General features: G+C 44.0%; 1 long non-coding RNA gene across 2 annotated transcripts; it reads right to left on the bottom strand.

The window, feature by feature from the left end:
• Window positions 1-9,160: 9,160 nt before the first annotated feature.
• On the bottom strand, window positions 9,161-15,909 carry LOC135406773 (uncharacterized). Of its 2 annotated transcripts, XR_010426472.1 has the most exons (4): window positions 15,775-15,909; window positions 14,606-14,729; window positions 10,730-10,839; window positions 9,161-9,653 (listed from the first exon to the last, which is right to left on the bottom strand). It is a non-coding gene; the product is annotated as an uncharacterized LOC135406773 (long non-coding RNA). The 2 variants fall into 2 exon arrangements; XR_010426471.1 differs by having other exon boundaries at window positions 14,606-15,909.
• Window positions 15,910-16,595: the final 686 nt, after the last annotated feature.

The following is a 16,595-nucleotide window of genomic DNA, read 5'->3' as shown; positions in this document are numbered from 1 at the left end:
AGTAGCTCCATCCTCAGCCATGCTCATCTCTTACCTTTCTTGCCCAGTTTTTTGCTCCTGGCTATTGTTAGCTCTTGCTCTCTATGGAAGAATTCCTTAAAGATCTGCCAGCTCTGTTCCACTCCTTTGCCCCAAAGGGCAGTCTCCCAGGGGATCCCATTGACTATCTCCCTGAAGAGCTGCAAGTTTGCTTTCCTAAAGTTTAGGGGCCTAACTTTACTCCTTATTTGACCCACATTCCTCAGGACTGCGGATTCCACCAGTGCATGATCACTGCAGCCCAGGCTGCCTCCAGTCTTGATATCCCCAATTAGCTCGCTTGCATTGGTGACCAACAGATCCAGTAACACATCCTCTCTGGTAGGGCTGTCTATTTCCTGAACCAAGAATTTATCTTCCATTCATTCCAGGAGTCTTCTGGCTTGCCTACAGCTCACCATGCTACTTTTCCAGATGTCAGGGTAGTTGAAGTCCCCCCAGCAGGACAAAGGTCTGTAAGCACGATGCCTCCTGTAGCTGGAGCTTCATCAGTAGGTTCCTCTTTCTCAGGCAGTCTGTAGTAGACACCAACCACAAGGTTTCCTTTGCTGCCTTGATCTCTAATTCTTACCACAGGCTCTTGATCTGCTCTTCTGTTCTTCAGAAACAACTCTTCCCGCTCAATCCAACTTTTAATGAAGAGGGCAAGCCCTCCACCTCTCCTTTCTCCCCTGTCTCTTCAGAACAGCCTGTAGCCATCAATAGTCACACTCCAGTCATGAGACTCATCCCTCCAACTTTCCGTAATGGCAAGAAGGTCATAAGCAGAATGGTGGCCTCCTGTTTGTTGCTGTGCTTTGTGCATTTGTTTAAAGGCATCTCAGCTGGGCTGTCAGGCATGTCACCTTCTTAGAGAAGAATTCCTTTGAGATATTTCCCTGATGTTTCCCTGTTGGCATCTGCTACCTCAGGAGTTGCTGGCTTGTCTCTGTAAGACTGCAAGTGTGTTCCAGTGTGGCCAGCACATTTCACAGTCAGACAGAGGACCCTTGCTAGGACCCTCTCTCTCTAACTTTTGCATATCATCCCACAGTTTGCCAAGGACAAGACTGATATTTTCTCCTTCCTCCATCTGGTTTAAAGCTCTGCCAATGAGTACCACTAGCTTCTGAGCAAAGACTCTTCTTCCTCAGTGAGAAAAGTGAAAGTTCTTGAAAAAAAAAAAAAAAGTGAAAGTTCTTGAAAACCCACAAATTTTGGTGGTGACACCAGCCATGGAACCAGGTATTAATAGATTCAGCCCACCTGTTTCTTCCTATCTTGCTGCCTGCAATTTGAAAATACAGAGGATAACATAACTGGTGCCCCAAATTCCCTTACCAATACATCAATAACAAAAAGCATACCAGGGAAAATGTGGCTCACAACTAAATGGAACATGGTCCCTCTCAACAGAGGTTCCAGAGAAGGCTGAGATACTGAACACCTTCCTTGCTTCAGTTTTCATTGCCAAGGCCAGTCCTTGAGAGTCCCGGACCCAGAAAACCAGGGAAAAGGTCTGGAGTAAGGAAGACTTGCCCTTTGTTGCATAAGATTGGGTTAGAGACCGTTCAGTTAAACCTGACATCCACAAGTCCATGAGCCCTGATGGGATACCTCCACAAATGTCATTGCTAGATCATTCTCAATCAACTTTGAAACGTCATAGTAGTCAGGAGAGATGCCTGAGGACTGTAGGAAAGTAAATGTCCCTCTAGCCTTCAAAAACGGCAAGAAGGAGGACCCAGGGAACTACAAGCCAGTCAGCCTCACTTCAATCCCTGTAGAGGTGATGGAGTGGTTCCCCCTAGCCACTATCTCTAAGCACATGCAAGATAAGAAGGTGGTCAGGAGTAGTTCACCAAAGGGAAGTCACGCTTGACCAACCTGATCGCCTTCTATGATGAGACAATCGACTAATTGTATAGATGAGGGTAGACCAGTGGACTTCAGCAAGGCCACTGACACTGTGTCCCATGATTTCCTTATAGACATATGTCTCAGTTTAATGAGATTGAAGTGTTTTGCTAAGGAGAATGAGTTAAGAGGTAGACTAAACTCCTCTCTCTCAGCAATTGTAAATCTGAAATTGAGAGGCTCCAATAGAGGAAGTATGGAGAAAGAAAAATATTAAAGGATAAATGTGTATTGGCAGAACAACAAAAGAACACAAAAACAACTAAACAATAATCCTGTACCCAAAAGTCCTCTTCAAAAAGGAAACAGTTCGGTACTTCCCATCCTCTGGCGCAGTTCTAACCATGATCAGCAGGGGCGCTGTTGGATCACTGGAGGAGCAGAGCCTGCAGTGCTCGGTGCTGGCCAGCAGGGGGCGCTGTCGGGCGCTGGCGGTCGCTGCATGGAGCCCGGTACGCGGGAGAAGCAGTAATGGAGATTTCCCCGCACACACCGAGGAGGGGAAGGGGAGAAGGGGAAAGAATGGCAGTTTCTTCCCATGAAACTCATGCTGTCTGCAGCTGGCTGTGGCTAGGACCCCCCCCCCTTCGTCGATGAGCACAAATGGCTGCCAAAAAACATGGGAGTGGAGGAAGGAAAAGGTGATCCTACTCCAAAAAATTCCTCTGCAGGTGGGCCAATGCTCTCTGATGAAATCTGAGCAGGTCTGAGCTAGGGACAGAGCAGGGCGTAGGCAAGCCAAGGCCAGAAAAACAGCCAGATGACCAGGCTGAAAACAGAGTGAACCTCCGACTCCTCAAAAACACACCTTGCCTGACTTAAAGCAAAAAGTGAAGTGTCCCATTTCCTAGGAGAGAAAGAAAAAAAAATTCATCACCCTTCTCTGCAGTTTTAGGAAGGGCCATCAGCTTGGAATGCAGGTCTGCCAGTTAGTTCTTTTGTATGGGTGAACTACCCCTTCCCTCTCACTTGTTCAACATCCTTCTTTTTACAGTGGGACAGGGGAAAGAAAAATTTCTGCTTGGATTTTTAGAACAAGTAAACCTATGATAAGATAGAAATGCAGCCTATGGTGAGGTGGACTGAGAACTGGTTGACCAGCAGATCCCAGAGGGTTGTAATCACTGGCACAGGATCTAGTTGGAGGCCTGTCACTAGTGGTGTCCTCCAGGACACCTGGGACTGGGACTATTACTGTTTAAATAAATAACTATTTTTAATTATTCATCAGTGACTTGGATGAAGGGGCAGATGCCTCCTCAGCAAGTTCACTGATGACACAAAGTTGGGAAGAGTGGCCAGTACCCTAGAGGCCCATGTAGCCCTTCAGAAGGACCTTGGCAGGTTGGAGAAATAGGCAGAGAAAACTGTCTAAAATTGAGCAAGGGTAAATGCAGGGTCCTACACCTGTGGAAGAATAACCCCGTGCCACCAGTACAGGATGGGAACTGACCTACTGGAAAACAGCTCTGTGGAGAAGAACCTGGGGATCCTGGTGGAAAACAGCTGTCCATGAATCAGCAGTGTGTTCATGTGGCCAAGAAAGCCAGCAGTATCCTGGGGTGCATTAGGAAGAACATTGCCAGCAGGTTGAGGGAGGTGATCCTCCATCTCTACTCAGCCCTGGTGGGGCCTCACACAGAGTGCTATGTCCAGTTCTGGGCTCCTCAGGACAAGAGAGACATGGAGCTTCTGAAGCAGGTCCAGTGGAGGGCTATAAATATGATCAGGGGACTGGATCACCTGATTAATGAGGACTGGTTGAAGGAGCAGGGCCTGTTTAGACTGGAAAAGGATGGAGAGGGATCACATCAATACAAGTATCTGAAGGGAGAGGGTCAAGAGGATGGAGCCAGGCTCTTCCCAGTGGTATGCAGCAATAGAACAAGAGGCAGTGCACAGAAACTGGACCACAGAGAGTTCCACCTGAATATAAGGGAGACCTTTACTGTAAGGTTGACCGAGCACTGTAACAGATTGCCCAGAGAGCCAGTGGGGTCGCCTTCCCTGGAGATATTCAAAAACCATCTGGATGCATTTCTGAGTCACATTCTCTAGGGGACCCTGTTTGAGCAGGCAGGTTGGGCCAGATGACCTCCAGTGGTCCCTTTCCAACCTCACACGTTCTGTGGTTCTGTACAGAGGCAACACAAATTATCTGTGTAGAACATACTGTACTTCCGAAGCTTCATCTAAACTGCATTTCTGCTATAAATTACATCAGAAAGGGATTTATATTCCTCCTTTCTTAACATGGTGTAGCAGTTCGAGCTACATTAGAAATCTAAAATCCAACTTCCAAGCTTCCCCCACCCCTTCCCACAATTTATCCTAACACCGGAGAGAAACTTTCAGGCCAGAGGCTTCTCTAGGGGAAGGGGGAAGTATATATATTTATTTACACGGATAAATACTATACAAACTAAAGGCAACTATATATATATATATTACATTACTATCAGTCAGTCCTTTCAAGCCCCTCCTTTAACTTTAGTCCAGGAGCAGCCTTTAAGGCTGATACGTAACACAGTCTTTTGCTGTGGGAGTGTTCTGGGCTCCTGAACGCTCCCTCCTCACCAAGTTCCAGCAGTTGTTTGTTGTAGTCTCTCCTCCTCATGAAGTCCGAGAAGATAGCTTTGAGTCCTTGCTCTCCTGCTGCTGGTGATCTCTCCCTCTCGGTGTCTCACCTTGGTTCGTAGGCTGCTGCAGTGTAGCTTATCAAGCGTCTGTGTCCGGGAATCTTCATTCCTCCAAGTCAGTTTTTGGCTGCCCCCGGTCAGCTTCGGCAGGCAACTCCCGAGCCTCTCTTGGCCTGTCTCCAATTTTGCCTGAGACTCCTCTCCCGAGCACCGGGCCTACTTCCACGGCCCAGTTTCCTGGCTCAGCTCCAACTCTGAGCCCTTCCTCCACTCACAGTGGAGGGAAAGAAAAGCCCCCCTCTACAGCTTCCCTGCAGAAAAGGAGGGGGAAGAGGGCTTGGCTGCAAAGCCTGCCTCTCTTCTCTTACCTCAGGTGCTGTGAATCCCTTCCTTCACAGCACACACTCCAAATGCTGACTCTAATTCTAGCCAAAGGCTGAGTTGGGGGGTCGCAGGGCTCCCCTCTGCCCCCCGGAGGGGAAGAGAGGGAGCCCAGCCACCCCCTGGCCTTGTCCACCTACATGCAGCAGACACCAACAGCAAAACAACCAAGACTGCAATGCCAACTGTTTCCGGTGCTGTGATATGTGATTTTTGAGCAGAAGCGAACAACATGAGTGGTGATTGGCTCTCCAGGGAACACTGTCCTGGCACCCAGTCACCTCTGAGCCCCTCGAACTCTCAAGGGGGCCCAATTTCAAACTATGACACATGGCAAGCTGTAGTCTTCAGTGATAAGACATTGATTCTACTTAAGCCTGTTCGATTCCTTATTTTTGTGGAACAGCAAGCTGTAGCCATGCAATGTAAGAGTAATACTGTTGACAGGAGGGTGGCTAGCTGCTGCAAAGTGCTCTTTGTATTATCACTTCCAATTGTAATTAAAAACAGATAAAACGGGGAAACAAAGAGCTGAGTAAACAACCTCAAAAATGTTATTTTAAACGGCAGATATTAAACAATGTGAAGCCTGATAAGGAACAAGCTGTACTATTCATATTAGTGCATATCTTGCAAGGACAGATTCTCAAGTCAGTATCCAAATGTTTGCCTGCTAAAGATAGTCTTCTGCCTTAGCTTTCTTATAACACAAAGAATTTTTCTTTAATTTTCCTTTTCTTCTTCTGCCACTGAGGTAGCAGAATTTCCTTCACAGGTTTGCCATCTGGACAGTCTCTGCTTGGCTGCATCAGGTGCACAGGGAGGGAAGGAAGGCAGTGGCAGTTCCCAGAAGGTCCTGACAAGTGGAGCTTGCTCTGCTCATCCTCACAGGAAAGATGGACTTCTCAGTGGGTCTGTCATACTGGGATCAGTAGAAGTTTCTCTAAAATGGCATCACTTTTGCGACTAGATTTTTGATCAAATAAAAAAAATAAAAATCAGAGGTCTGGAGCTTTGTTTAATATTTGTATGAGGCAAAACATTCAATAGCTCATCAAAACTGGGCACCCAAAAGCAGATGTTTACGCTCCAGACCTCATTCTCATTTATAATCTGCCACAATAAGCAGAACTGCACATGTCAAACTGTGATAATCTACTCAGCACCTGTTTAATAATGAGTATTGAAGTTGCTCTGTGTTTTGCACAGACATTGCGAGTGTACGATAATGTTTATGAAAGTGCTGGAGAACACCAGTGGAAAAAAGCTCTTAAGGTGATTAAGTGTAGGGGTAGTTGTGACTGCTATGATTGTATTGGGCCCAGATTAAAAGGTGTAATCCCTTACCAATGCCACCTACTCCAGTTTTACATAGAGAGTCAAGACAAGGGATCTCTAAATCCATTGTCCTTCTCCAGAGGAGAGATCTAGAAAACTACTTCTACTGCTTTCCCTGGCTCGTCTTGTCCAGATGAGGCCCAGCCAGCACACTGCTTCCATGTACAGAGCAGGGTCATTCAGCTGAATATTCTTTTCCCCGCTTACTTAAAGCCAACTATTTTTCCCACAGTAACATCCTACTGTAACTCTGGATACTCATTTAGTATTGCTGATCCAATACTTTAATACTGTTGGATACTCAGTCAGTTGGCAAGGTGGCAGTAGCAGCAGCAGCAACAGACAGAAGTCCAGAGGTGAGTGTCAGATCAGGCTGAGGCACTGCAGCACAGGCAGCTAGCTCAGTTGCTGGTCATTACATTCACTGAGAGTGTTCAAATACGGTGTCCACTTGGTGGGGAGCCAAGTCAACTAAGCTCACAAAAAAAAAATGCCACAACCCAGACAGAGCTCCCAAAAACCCATGCAACTCTCCAGGCTTCAGGCTGTAGTGAATGCCTAAGTTTCTCAGTGGACTGCCACGACCCGCGGGGAAATGGGAGTAGGGTCGAGCACTGCAAAGAAGGTTCTGAGACGGTGGAAGGTCGGTGAAGCAATGCCAATTTATTCAGAGAACTCAGGGGCTTAAATAGGGTAGGTTTGAGGGGAGGAACTTGGGCTAGGGAGGAGCATGAGACTGACAACTGGGACAACATGGTGATTGGGCAACTGGGTAAGGAGAGGAGGAGTTTGGGTATCTCTAGGGGAAAGGACCAATGGGAGCTACCTCTGCACTGCACCAAATCTTAACCAATGGCAGGCAGAGGAGTGGGAAACTAAGGGAAAGGCGGGAAAACTGAGGGAAGAAGAAGGGGACAATATGGTGGATAAATTTTTAAAACAACAACAGGGGTACATAAAACAGTATAACTTCACAACCATCAACTGGGGTACAACTGGGGTAGAACAGTCATGTCCAGAATGTGTCATAATCAGTGTTAGAGGTCAAATCCGGTATTTTAGAGTCCATTCAGGGATTATATATTTTTCTCCAGGCTTCATATCGTTCCCATTCCTCTTTGTCTCCTCCAACAGTGGACTGTAGCAGTGATGGCAGTTGTATCAGATGTGACCACTGGATGACCTGCTCAGCCTAGTAGCAGAGTTACAAGACAAAATAGAAAGGTAGAGAAGCGTTAGAGAATCAGAAAGGGAGACAGACTGGTGGGACCATGCTCTGGCCTCCCTGAGACATGAGCAGCCAACAGAAATAATTTAGGATCAAGAGGATCCTAAATTATCCTATCCATCCCCCAGCAAGAAGCAGGTACCAGTCAGGAAGCAAGAAGAGAGTAATGAGTAGTACATACTCAGGGAGGCAAGCAAGACCCTTCTTTGCCCACCTCACTCCCCCAGGTGCCTCCACACAATAGGTATGAGGCTTTGTATGTGGAATAGGTATGAGGCTTTGTATGTGGAAGACTAGCCTGAGGATGAAGAGGATGAAGGTTCCATTGTACCGGAGGCACTACCAAATCAGTAATAACCCATTGCATTATAACCTCTTCCAAGAGAAAGAAAAGATGGGTTTTAGCTGTAGGAGATTCCAGGCTAAAGGGAACAGAGGACCCAATATGCCAACTGTGCCCAACCCATAGGGGCCCCCCTGGGACCCGGGTTAAGGATGTCACCAGGAAAACTCCAAACCTGGTGAGACCCACGGACTTGCAGAGCTTTAAACTAGATATGATAGGGGAGGGGGACAGTATCAGTTTTGTTCCTGGCAAACTGTGGGATAGTATGAAAAAGTTAGAGGGACAGGGTACTTGTGAAGGCCCTCTGCAGGTGACTCTGAGATGTAATAGCCACACTGGAGCCCATCTTGTCAGAAACTGAAACAGTTAATGATTTATGCATTCTAAGAGACTTCTGCAGGCTTTTGACTTTCTGATGGGCAACTGGGCCCATCCCCCCTCCTCCAGTGCAGAAGATGTCAAGCCCCGAAAAGGCAGGAAGAGCCGAGTTTACCACGCCCTCCACATGAACTCCGTGCCAAAAAGGGGGACACCAACCTACGAAAACAACTCCCCGCCCTGGGGGAGGGGCAAAGGATATGGATTTTGACTGGTGACTTTGGGAGTTTGGCGGGGTTTTTGCTTTTCCTTCTCCCCCCACCACCTGCGGATCAAGACATCGCTGGATCCAGTGGGCGGTGATTATCTCATCTTCTTTTTTTTTCTTGCTCTCCCTTACTCTTACCCTGTCTTTCTCTCCCCTATGCATTCTTCTCTTCCCCAGAAAGGTTATGACAGCACCCAAAAATGTTAACTTACCTATTGATTCAAAATTGTTAAAATAAATCTTATCAATATATGTTTTCATACACCGATTATTTAGTGTCGTTTTGCTTTAATCCACCCCAAAGGAATTATTGATAAAACCTGGGTTACCCCCTCCCCCCTCTTTTCCTGGGGCGGGTCGTAACACACCTGCAGCTTACAGAGACAAGCCACAGACTCCTGAGATAATAGAAGCCAATAAGGAAACACTAGAGGAACACCCTAATAGCAAAAGAAGGCTTAAGAGGGAAGCAGCCAAAGATGCAACCACTAGACAGTATTGTGGGGCATCACTTTGAGCCCCTACTGTGATGCTCACACCATCAAATACTTCTATAAAGTGCCTGTCCACCAATGCATGCAGTATGGGGAACAAAAAGGAGGAACCAGAGATCTGTGGGCAGTTGCAGGGCTTTGAGCTCATTGCTATTATGTGGATGTGGTGGGATGCCACAGTTGTCAAGGAAAGGAAGATGCGACAGCCAGGGGTTTGAACAGAGTGGTAGCTCAAAGCTATCACACCTTTATTCTGGGGGCTAGCTCTATTTATAGGGTCACATAGGAAGGTTCTAGAGACTGGGGAGGAGAATGGGACAGGCAGGAACAACAGCCAATTAGGAAGGAGGGAACGAAGGGTTAGCGAGAGCCAATGAGGGGAGTATCTGCAATGCAGCAAATTACAACCAATAAAAAAATAGGGGATAAATGTGAGGGGAAAAGTATTATAACATTTGGTATGAACTGGGGTATGATAAACATTTAGCTTGTATTAACAACTTGAATCAGTCTCCATTAAGTCAACAGTCTTTGTTCTCATGAAACAGTGCTGAATGTCTTCAAAGCACGTCCTCCTCTGTTGCTGCCTCAGCTATAACCTCTCGCAGCTACTTCTTCCATCTCATAAACTTCTCTCTCTCTTCATCCATGCCCTCTGCAGTGGGATAGCTTGCATGACTGAAATGTTGTCTTGAAGGGCTACTTGCTGTTTAGGAGAGACACATCAGGAAGGCATGTTGCCCTCTCTGTGAGACAACCCTTAGAATGTATCAAGCTATATCTTGGTGAGGATAATGAGTGAGCTGAGAACTATGGTACACCTGAACATGGGGAAGAACTTTGCTGTGCTGGTGACTAAGCACTGGAACAGACTGACCAGAGAGGGAATCTCCCTCACTGGAGGTATTCAGTATTTAATGCTCTGCTTTGAATTGTGGGCAGTGTAGGAGAGCAAGAAGAAAAATAGCTCTTCCTGCTTTTATTGAAAATTTCCTATTTATTAACAATGGCACATCTTAAAGAGGCTTGAACAGTGTGGTTGTGACTTGGAAATACTGTTAAGGATAAAGAGGAAAATACATGTTTTCATACATAATTAAAATGTATATAGTTGCATACTGCAGGAAAAATCCACAATCTTGAAAGACCGAATAAGCTGAAATCAGAAAGTGATATAATGTACACAGCATGGAACTAATGGTTAATAGCCTTCTTAATAGGGCTATTAATCTTTTGCATCTTGCTTGTGGGATGTATGTGTATGATTTGAGTGTAAATATTTGTTTTTCACTAAGTCCTTCCTTCAAAAGTATGGAAAAGTCAAACACATATGTTATTACCTACAGTGATGTGACAAGTCAAGACATGCAATATGAGTGTAATAGAGTTGTCATTAAGAAAAACAGCCTTGCACAGACATACTCAAAACAATTTACTGGTTTCTTATTTGAATGGAAAAGAATAATCAATCAGCTGCTAAATAAATAGCTGCCGTGTTTTCTTCTCCTTTCGTTTAGGGCATACACCTGCCATATTAGGGCAACACCCTCTCTGTGATGAGTATAGTTTAATTAAAAATTAATATTCATCTGAGGTAATATTTTAATGTTTACCTTCTTAAAACTTATATAGAGATGTTATTACTTATTGCAGCTGTAGTTTACTTATGTAAAAATAATTGCATTGAGTGATCAGCATAAAGGTGTGGAAAGCACCACGCTAAAAAGTTGGGGAGGCTATGAAAACATGAAACTTCTATAGGAATTCTTTGTAGTACTGTACCTTTCTGTATATTTTCTTCCAAATGTGAGAAAAGGTTAGGATCCTTTGTGGGTAGGAGAGGTGAGGTGGAACCAACTCTTCAGCAGAGAGGACTGGAATCTCTCATTTACCTGTGGGTAAATATGTCTCAAGAAAACATATTCAGTTGTGAGAATTATGTCTGTTAAGGAGATAATTACATCAGAACTATGGATGTTTGGAAAGTCAGTTTTGAGATTTTTCCCAAGACTTTTCTGAGTGTGACATCTTTCCACTAAAAGATGATGCTTCTTTTCAAACTTTGCCCCAGAGCAAAGTGAACGTGTTGAATTAACACAAGCAGGAGAGACCTCCAGGCAGCTGTTGGGAAAGTTTAAGCTGGAGAGGAGGGTCTGAGAGCTACCTGAGAGATTGACCTGTGGAGGCCATTTTAGCTAAGAAATCAGTGAAGAAGACAATATTACCCAACTAAAATCATAAGAAGGACACAGTGGCTAAGAGAAGGTAAACCAGATTAAAAGCAGGAAAAAAATTAAAAAAAACTCAACCAACCAATCAGGAAAAAAAAACCAAAACCAAATCTCCAAACAAAAAATCTCCAAAAGTAAATGACATAGACACACACACACAGACACACAAAACCAAACAACCAAAAAAACCCCCCAAACCCCCAAACCCAAATCAACAAGACCCAAAGAACATCCCCCAAAAAAGGCAAGGATGGTGGAAGCAGGAAAAAATTAGGTGGCAGAATCATTATTCCAGAAGTTTTCTTCCATTAGTTTTAGCGAAGAATTTTTAACAGCTAAGTCTCTTTCTCCACCAGGAATGAATGTATGTCAGTCCAATGCAAATTTCCCGATGCTTTTTGAACACCTCTACAGATGGTGACTCCACCACCTCCCCAGGCAATTCCAAAGCCTGACCACCCTAACAGTGGAAAAAAATTTCCTAACACCTAATCTGAATCTCCCCTGTCTCAGATTAAGGCCATTTCCTCATGTTCTCTTGCTGTAGACATGGCAGAACAGACCAGCCCTCACCTCACTACCACTTCCTTTCAGGTAGTTGTAGAGAGCAATGAGTTCCCCTGGAGCCTCCTCTTCTTTAGACTGAACAAACCCAGCTCCCTCAGCTGTTCCTCATAAGACCGGTTTTCTAGACCCTTCTCAAGTCTTGTTGCCCTTCTCTGGACAGGCTCCAGCACCCCAATGTCCTTTTTGAAGTGGGGGACCCAAAACTGAACACAGTGGTTGAGGTGAGGCCTTGCCAGTGCCAAGTACAGGGGGATGACTACTGCCCTAATCTTGATGGCCACACTATTCTTGATACAGGCCAAGATGCCATTGGCCTCCTTGGACACCTGGGCACACCGGTTCATATTCAGCTAGCTGTCAGCCAGCACCACCAAGTCCCTTTCTGCTGAACAGCTCTGCCACTCCTCCGCAGACCTGTAGTGATGCATGGGGTTTGAAAACATTTGTTCCAACCATAAAGGCACTTTCTAAAGCACTTTAAGATGGTTAAAAAATAACACTCACCACATTGTTTTCTACTTAGGTGACCTTTTCCTGTTTTCTTGCAAACCACATACAAGTGTGAACAGCCTGTCTTACTGCTGAAAGGGCAGGAAATCTCTGCTCTCAATCAGTATTGCTTTTCTAGAAGCAGCCATGTTTCCTTAAGCACTTTACTTCTAACCAGAAATACCATCACCAAGGAGCCAAAGGACAGGAAAAATATGTTCTAATTTTTAAAAATAGGTATATTTTGTGCAAGTTAGTATTGGAGGATTTCCTTCATACATTTTACTTACCAAGTGGGTATTATTTGGAATGCTAACCATGAGTCCTTTTCACTGCTTGACAGATGAGTGAAAACTGTCCATGTCTCTTAAAGTCAGGAGTCTGCTGATTCTACTAATCTTAAATCTGTAATTTAAGGCTAACAGTAACTTAGTTATTTAACTACGAATTCTCTGCCATGAGAATTGAAATATATAAACCAGGCAAGGGAGAGGTAATATTTTCATATACTCGAGTTGATGCATCTAAAAAAAGAGACAGTTCTTTCAGTACACCAGCCCTTCTGGAAGTCTAAAATAGAAGCAGAAACTTCTAAAGCTAAATGAAGACTTTGATAGGAGAAACCTCACAGTTAACTGTGAAGGTCACTGCTACTCTTTCACTGAAAGAAGTGCTCTGCTTTACTTCAAATGAGACCTAAAATTAGCTCAGCCTCATCTCAAGAGTCCAATAATCCATGTTGTAGGCTGTTGCTAAACTAGTATTTGCAGTGTTTTACTTCCTTTCCTAGGCTCCCCCTTTTCCCAATGCTACAACTCCTCTTTGCATTGCAGAGCTGCAATAACTATTTATGTTCACGTTTTTACCTTGTTGTAAGTTCTCTTGAGTCTTATCTTTCTTCATTATTTTGCATTTACTCTGGGCACTTTAGACATGAAAGTGTGGTGTACTTGTTACATAATACTGTAGTTGATCTGAGCCAATAGGAACTGCTCTCAATATTTAAAACAACTGCCTCATGTCAAGTAATACAAAACAATAAAGGACAACTGAGAACTCACAACCCAAACCTGCTTAAAACATCAATTTGAAATAGAACTAAAATTATCCCCAAATGTCCCCTGTATACTGGACAAAATTCTTGGGTTAGTCTGTAGCTGTGTAACCGAATTCTTGTGGTCACTTTGGGTACTCCTGACTCTCTTCTCTTAGCACAGATGCGCAGAAAAGCATCTGCTATGGTGCTCGGAGGCATATAGATTTTTCACTTCTCAGTGTGTGTCCAGTCCGGGGGGGCAGTGTCTGCACCCAGGCAGACATTCCATGTTCAGAGGGCAACATTTACTCTTCTGGCTAGTGCATTTATCGTTTTGCCAGAAGGTTTTTTGTCATAGTTCTGGTTTTGTTTGCACTTGTCGAATACATTCTCCTGCTTTTTTAATTTGCCCTGATGAGTAGCTTTATTCAAGGTACTGGCTTCCCTAGTTTAAAAAGCAGATGTCCAATTAGTGCTTAAGATCTCTGGTCACTGATGGACCATGCAGCGAAACTCAGGATAAGAAAACTACAGTACTGGCCTACCTACCTTCTCTGGGTGGCTGTCATTAAAAATAGCTTTAATCAGAGAAGGATGCTAGAATAAAAGGATAAAAGTGAGTTGCTGGAAAAAAAACTAGTGTGGATTTTCACTTTCACAATTATCTACTTAAGGCATCCTTTTGCTCATCTTTTCTTTTATCTATCCTGTCTTAACTACCACCTGCTTTCATTTCTATTCTTAAAGAGGCCAGCAGACCAGATTTTATATGTCCCTGTTTCCTAGATACCTTTAGTTTTCTTAGAGGCCATTTTTTGCATGTGATCTGTTTTTACTTGGTATACTAGCTTTAGTAGTGACATGCTTCAGCTCTTCAGATTAGCAGTCAGGACAAGTGTAACTCTAATAAACTAAATGTAGTGCCAGTCAGTTTTAAATATTTACATAAATGTAGAAAGTACTCTTACCTGGAAAAACTGTAGTGATCTATGAATAAAACCAGGTAAGAAACACTTCTTAGGGTTAAAAAAAACCCTTCTAATGTATGTCAGAGAGAAAAAAACCTTGTTGAAAAGTGTGGTTCTCAGGTTTCCCCAGAATCTCTGAACACGTGCCTCTGTCATGTCAAGTCTGATGAACAGCAACTTTGATGGTGACATATGCAGTTAAGTCTTTTCTATGTGTTCTCTTTAATCCTATTGTTTTGATGTTAGAGTGGTGCATAGAAAAGAATCTAAGAAAGATAATAAATGTTAACTGGGTTTAATCTAATCTCAATGAGCAAAAGAGCACAGGATGCCCCTCTTTCATAGATAAGGTGGTTGCTTCACTTGCCTTTGATAGCAGCAGCTTTCAGCCCACTTTCCTTCCCTGAGCAGACTCTCTCTTCTGCTCTAATCAGGGTTGCTTCTGGCACGTCTTGCTTTGGTAGCAATGAGCTTCTGTTGTACCTACAGCACTGAAAGGAAGTCCTGGCTTATACTTAATTCCTCAGTAACTCAGTTTTCTGTAGACCATGTACTCTCCTATCTTCAACTCTAACTCCCCAGAGTTCCTCTAAATCTAAACATGCTTAAGATATGCATAATTGTCTTGCTCAGTTTGAACATTAGCTGCAATTATTGAGGATTAGGAATAATGACCTGTACTTCTGTTTGCCAGAACATTTATTTCTTTGTAGCTGTTTTGTTCTACAATCATGGTTAATTACAGAAAACAAGACAACAAATGCTTTCAATCTCCTAAATACTTGCTCTCTTCTTTTGTGCTTCATGTTTATAATACATAGTCAGAACTGGCCTGTGCATGTCTAATTACTGCCAGTATGTGTATGAAAACCAGATATGATTGCTCTTGACAGAAAGCAGTGTGAGAAGTATCTCTGATAAAAATTTTGGAGATGGCCAAATAAATTGAAACAAAGAACTTCATTAACAGCGTGCTGGGTGCACTGGACTCTTGACCAGGTCTGAGCACACACCGAATGGGAGAGGCGAGCCCTTTTAAGACCCTTTGATTTACATAACCACTCCCTCACTCCTCCTATGCCAAGCCTCACTCTTTTCTTCCTTAAAAGGTAATATAGTCTTCTTCTTGCAGTCCATTGGTTATTTTAACGAACCTATCAAGTTGTTTCCCTGCCCGCAGCTGCATGGTCCCTTGGCAGTGAGCCCAGACTGGTCTTACTGCCTTACATACTTTCTGGCCCACCTTGTCTAAGTTTTACTTGGCTCCCCACCAAATCCCCAGACCCAACACAAAAAGATACCTCTGGCAAAGAGCTAAGGAAAAAAACTCTGAAAAATCCAGACTAGCCAAACTTATATGAAAATAAATGTATTTACGTTATATACAGCTATATACAGTTGAAATACTATGTACAATTCCAAGGAAAAAGGGAAAGGGAAGGGGGGAAGGAAAAAGGGAACACAAAACAAAATAAAATATACACGATCAATAACCCAAGATCTAGCAACTAAAGAATTAGCACAAGAATATCTTACTACTCTTCTTGGGACAACAGAAATCGCGCTGGAACGACTGCTGGCAACCTCCACCTCCCAAGGTTGACAAGGCCTCACCAGGCCTCACTCCCCAACACGGCAGACCCGACAGCAGGCAACCCGCACCTCCAGAGCCACCGGAAGGGTGGTAATATATATAATATAATACTGGGTAATACGGCCACTTCCTTGGTTACAAACTGTTCACCAAGGAAGACTTAGACTAAAACTACCACACACCTTCACACTGTAATAGTAAGTAACTGTAAGCAACCTTGTAAGCAGAACAGTAAGCAGCCCACCAGCCCTCAGCCACAAAATGGCTCCCCAGCTCCCCAAATCAAATGACCTCCAGGTATCTCGGCATGAGGCAACCATGGAAACCCCTGCTTGTAATAAAACCATCTTATTCATTTTCTACAGGAGTGTAATGGAGACAGATAACCTTTTAACATGGGCATCATATATCTCATAACTCTTGTTTCTGCATTGTGTCTGTTATCAGAGCACCATTAAAACTGACTTCTGCTCTGAAGATTCAGGAAACTATATTCCTATCCACAGAAAGAAAATAAGCACTTAACCTAGCCAGTAGGAAACTTTCCTGTTCTGTTCCTGCAGTAGTTGAAGACTGAAAATGGGCAGGGGAAAGAAGAGCAGTGTGAGAAATATCTCCAATTAAAATTTTAGAGACGGCCAAATAGAGTGAAACAAAGAACTTTATTAATAGTGTGCTGGGTGCACCTAACTCAGGACCTGGTTCGAGCACACCCCGAATGGGAGGGATGAGTCCTTTTAAAACCCTTCAATTTGCATAACCA

The sequence above is a fragment of the Pseudopipra pipra genome, chromosome Z (genome assembly GCF_036250125.1).
Source record: "Pseudopipra pipra isolate bDixPip1 chromosome Z, bDixPip1.hap1, whole genome shotgun sequence".
Taxonomy (NCBI): Eukaryota; Metazoa; Chordata; class Aves; order Passeriformes; family Pipridae; genus Pseudopipra; species Pseudopipra pipra.
This window is presented reverse-complemented; position numbering and strand designations above follow the sequence as displayed.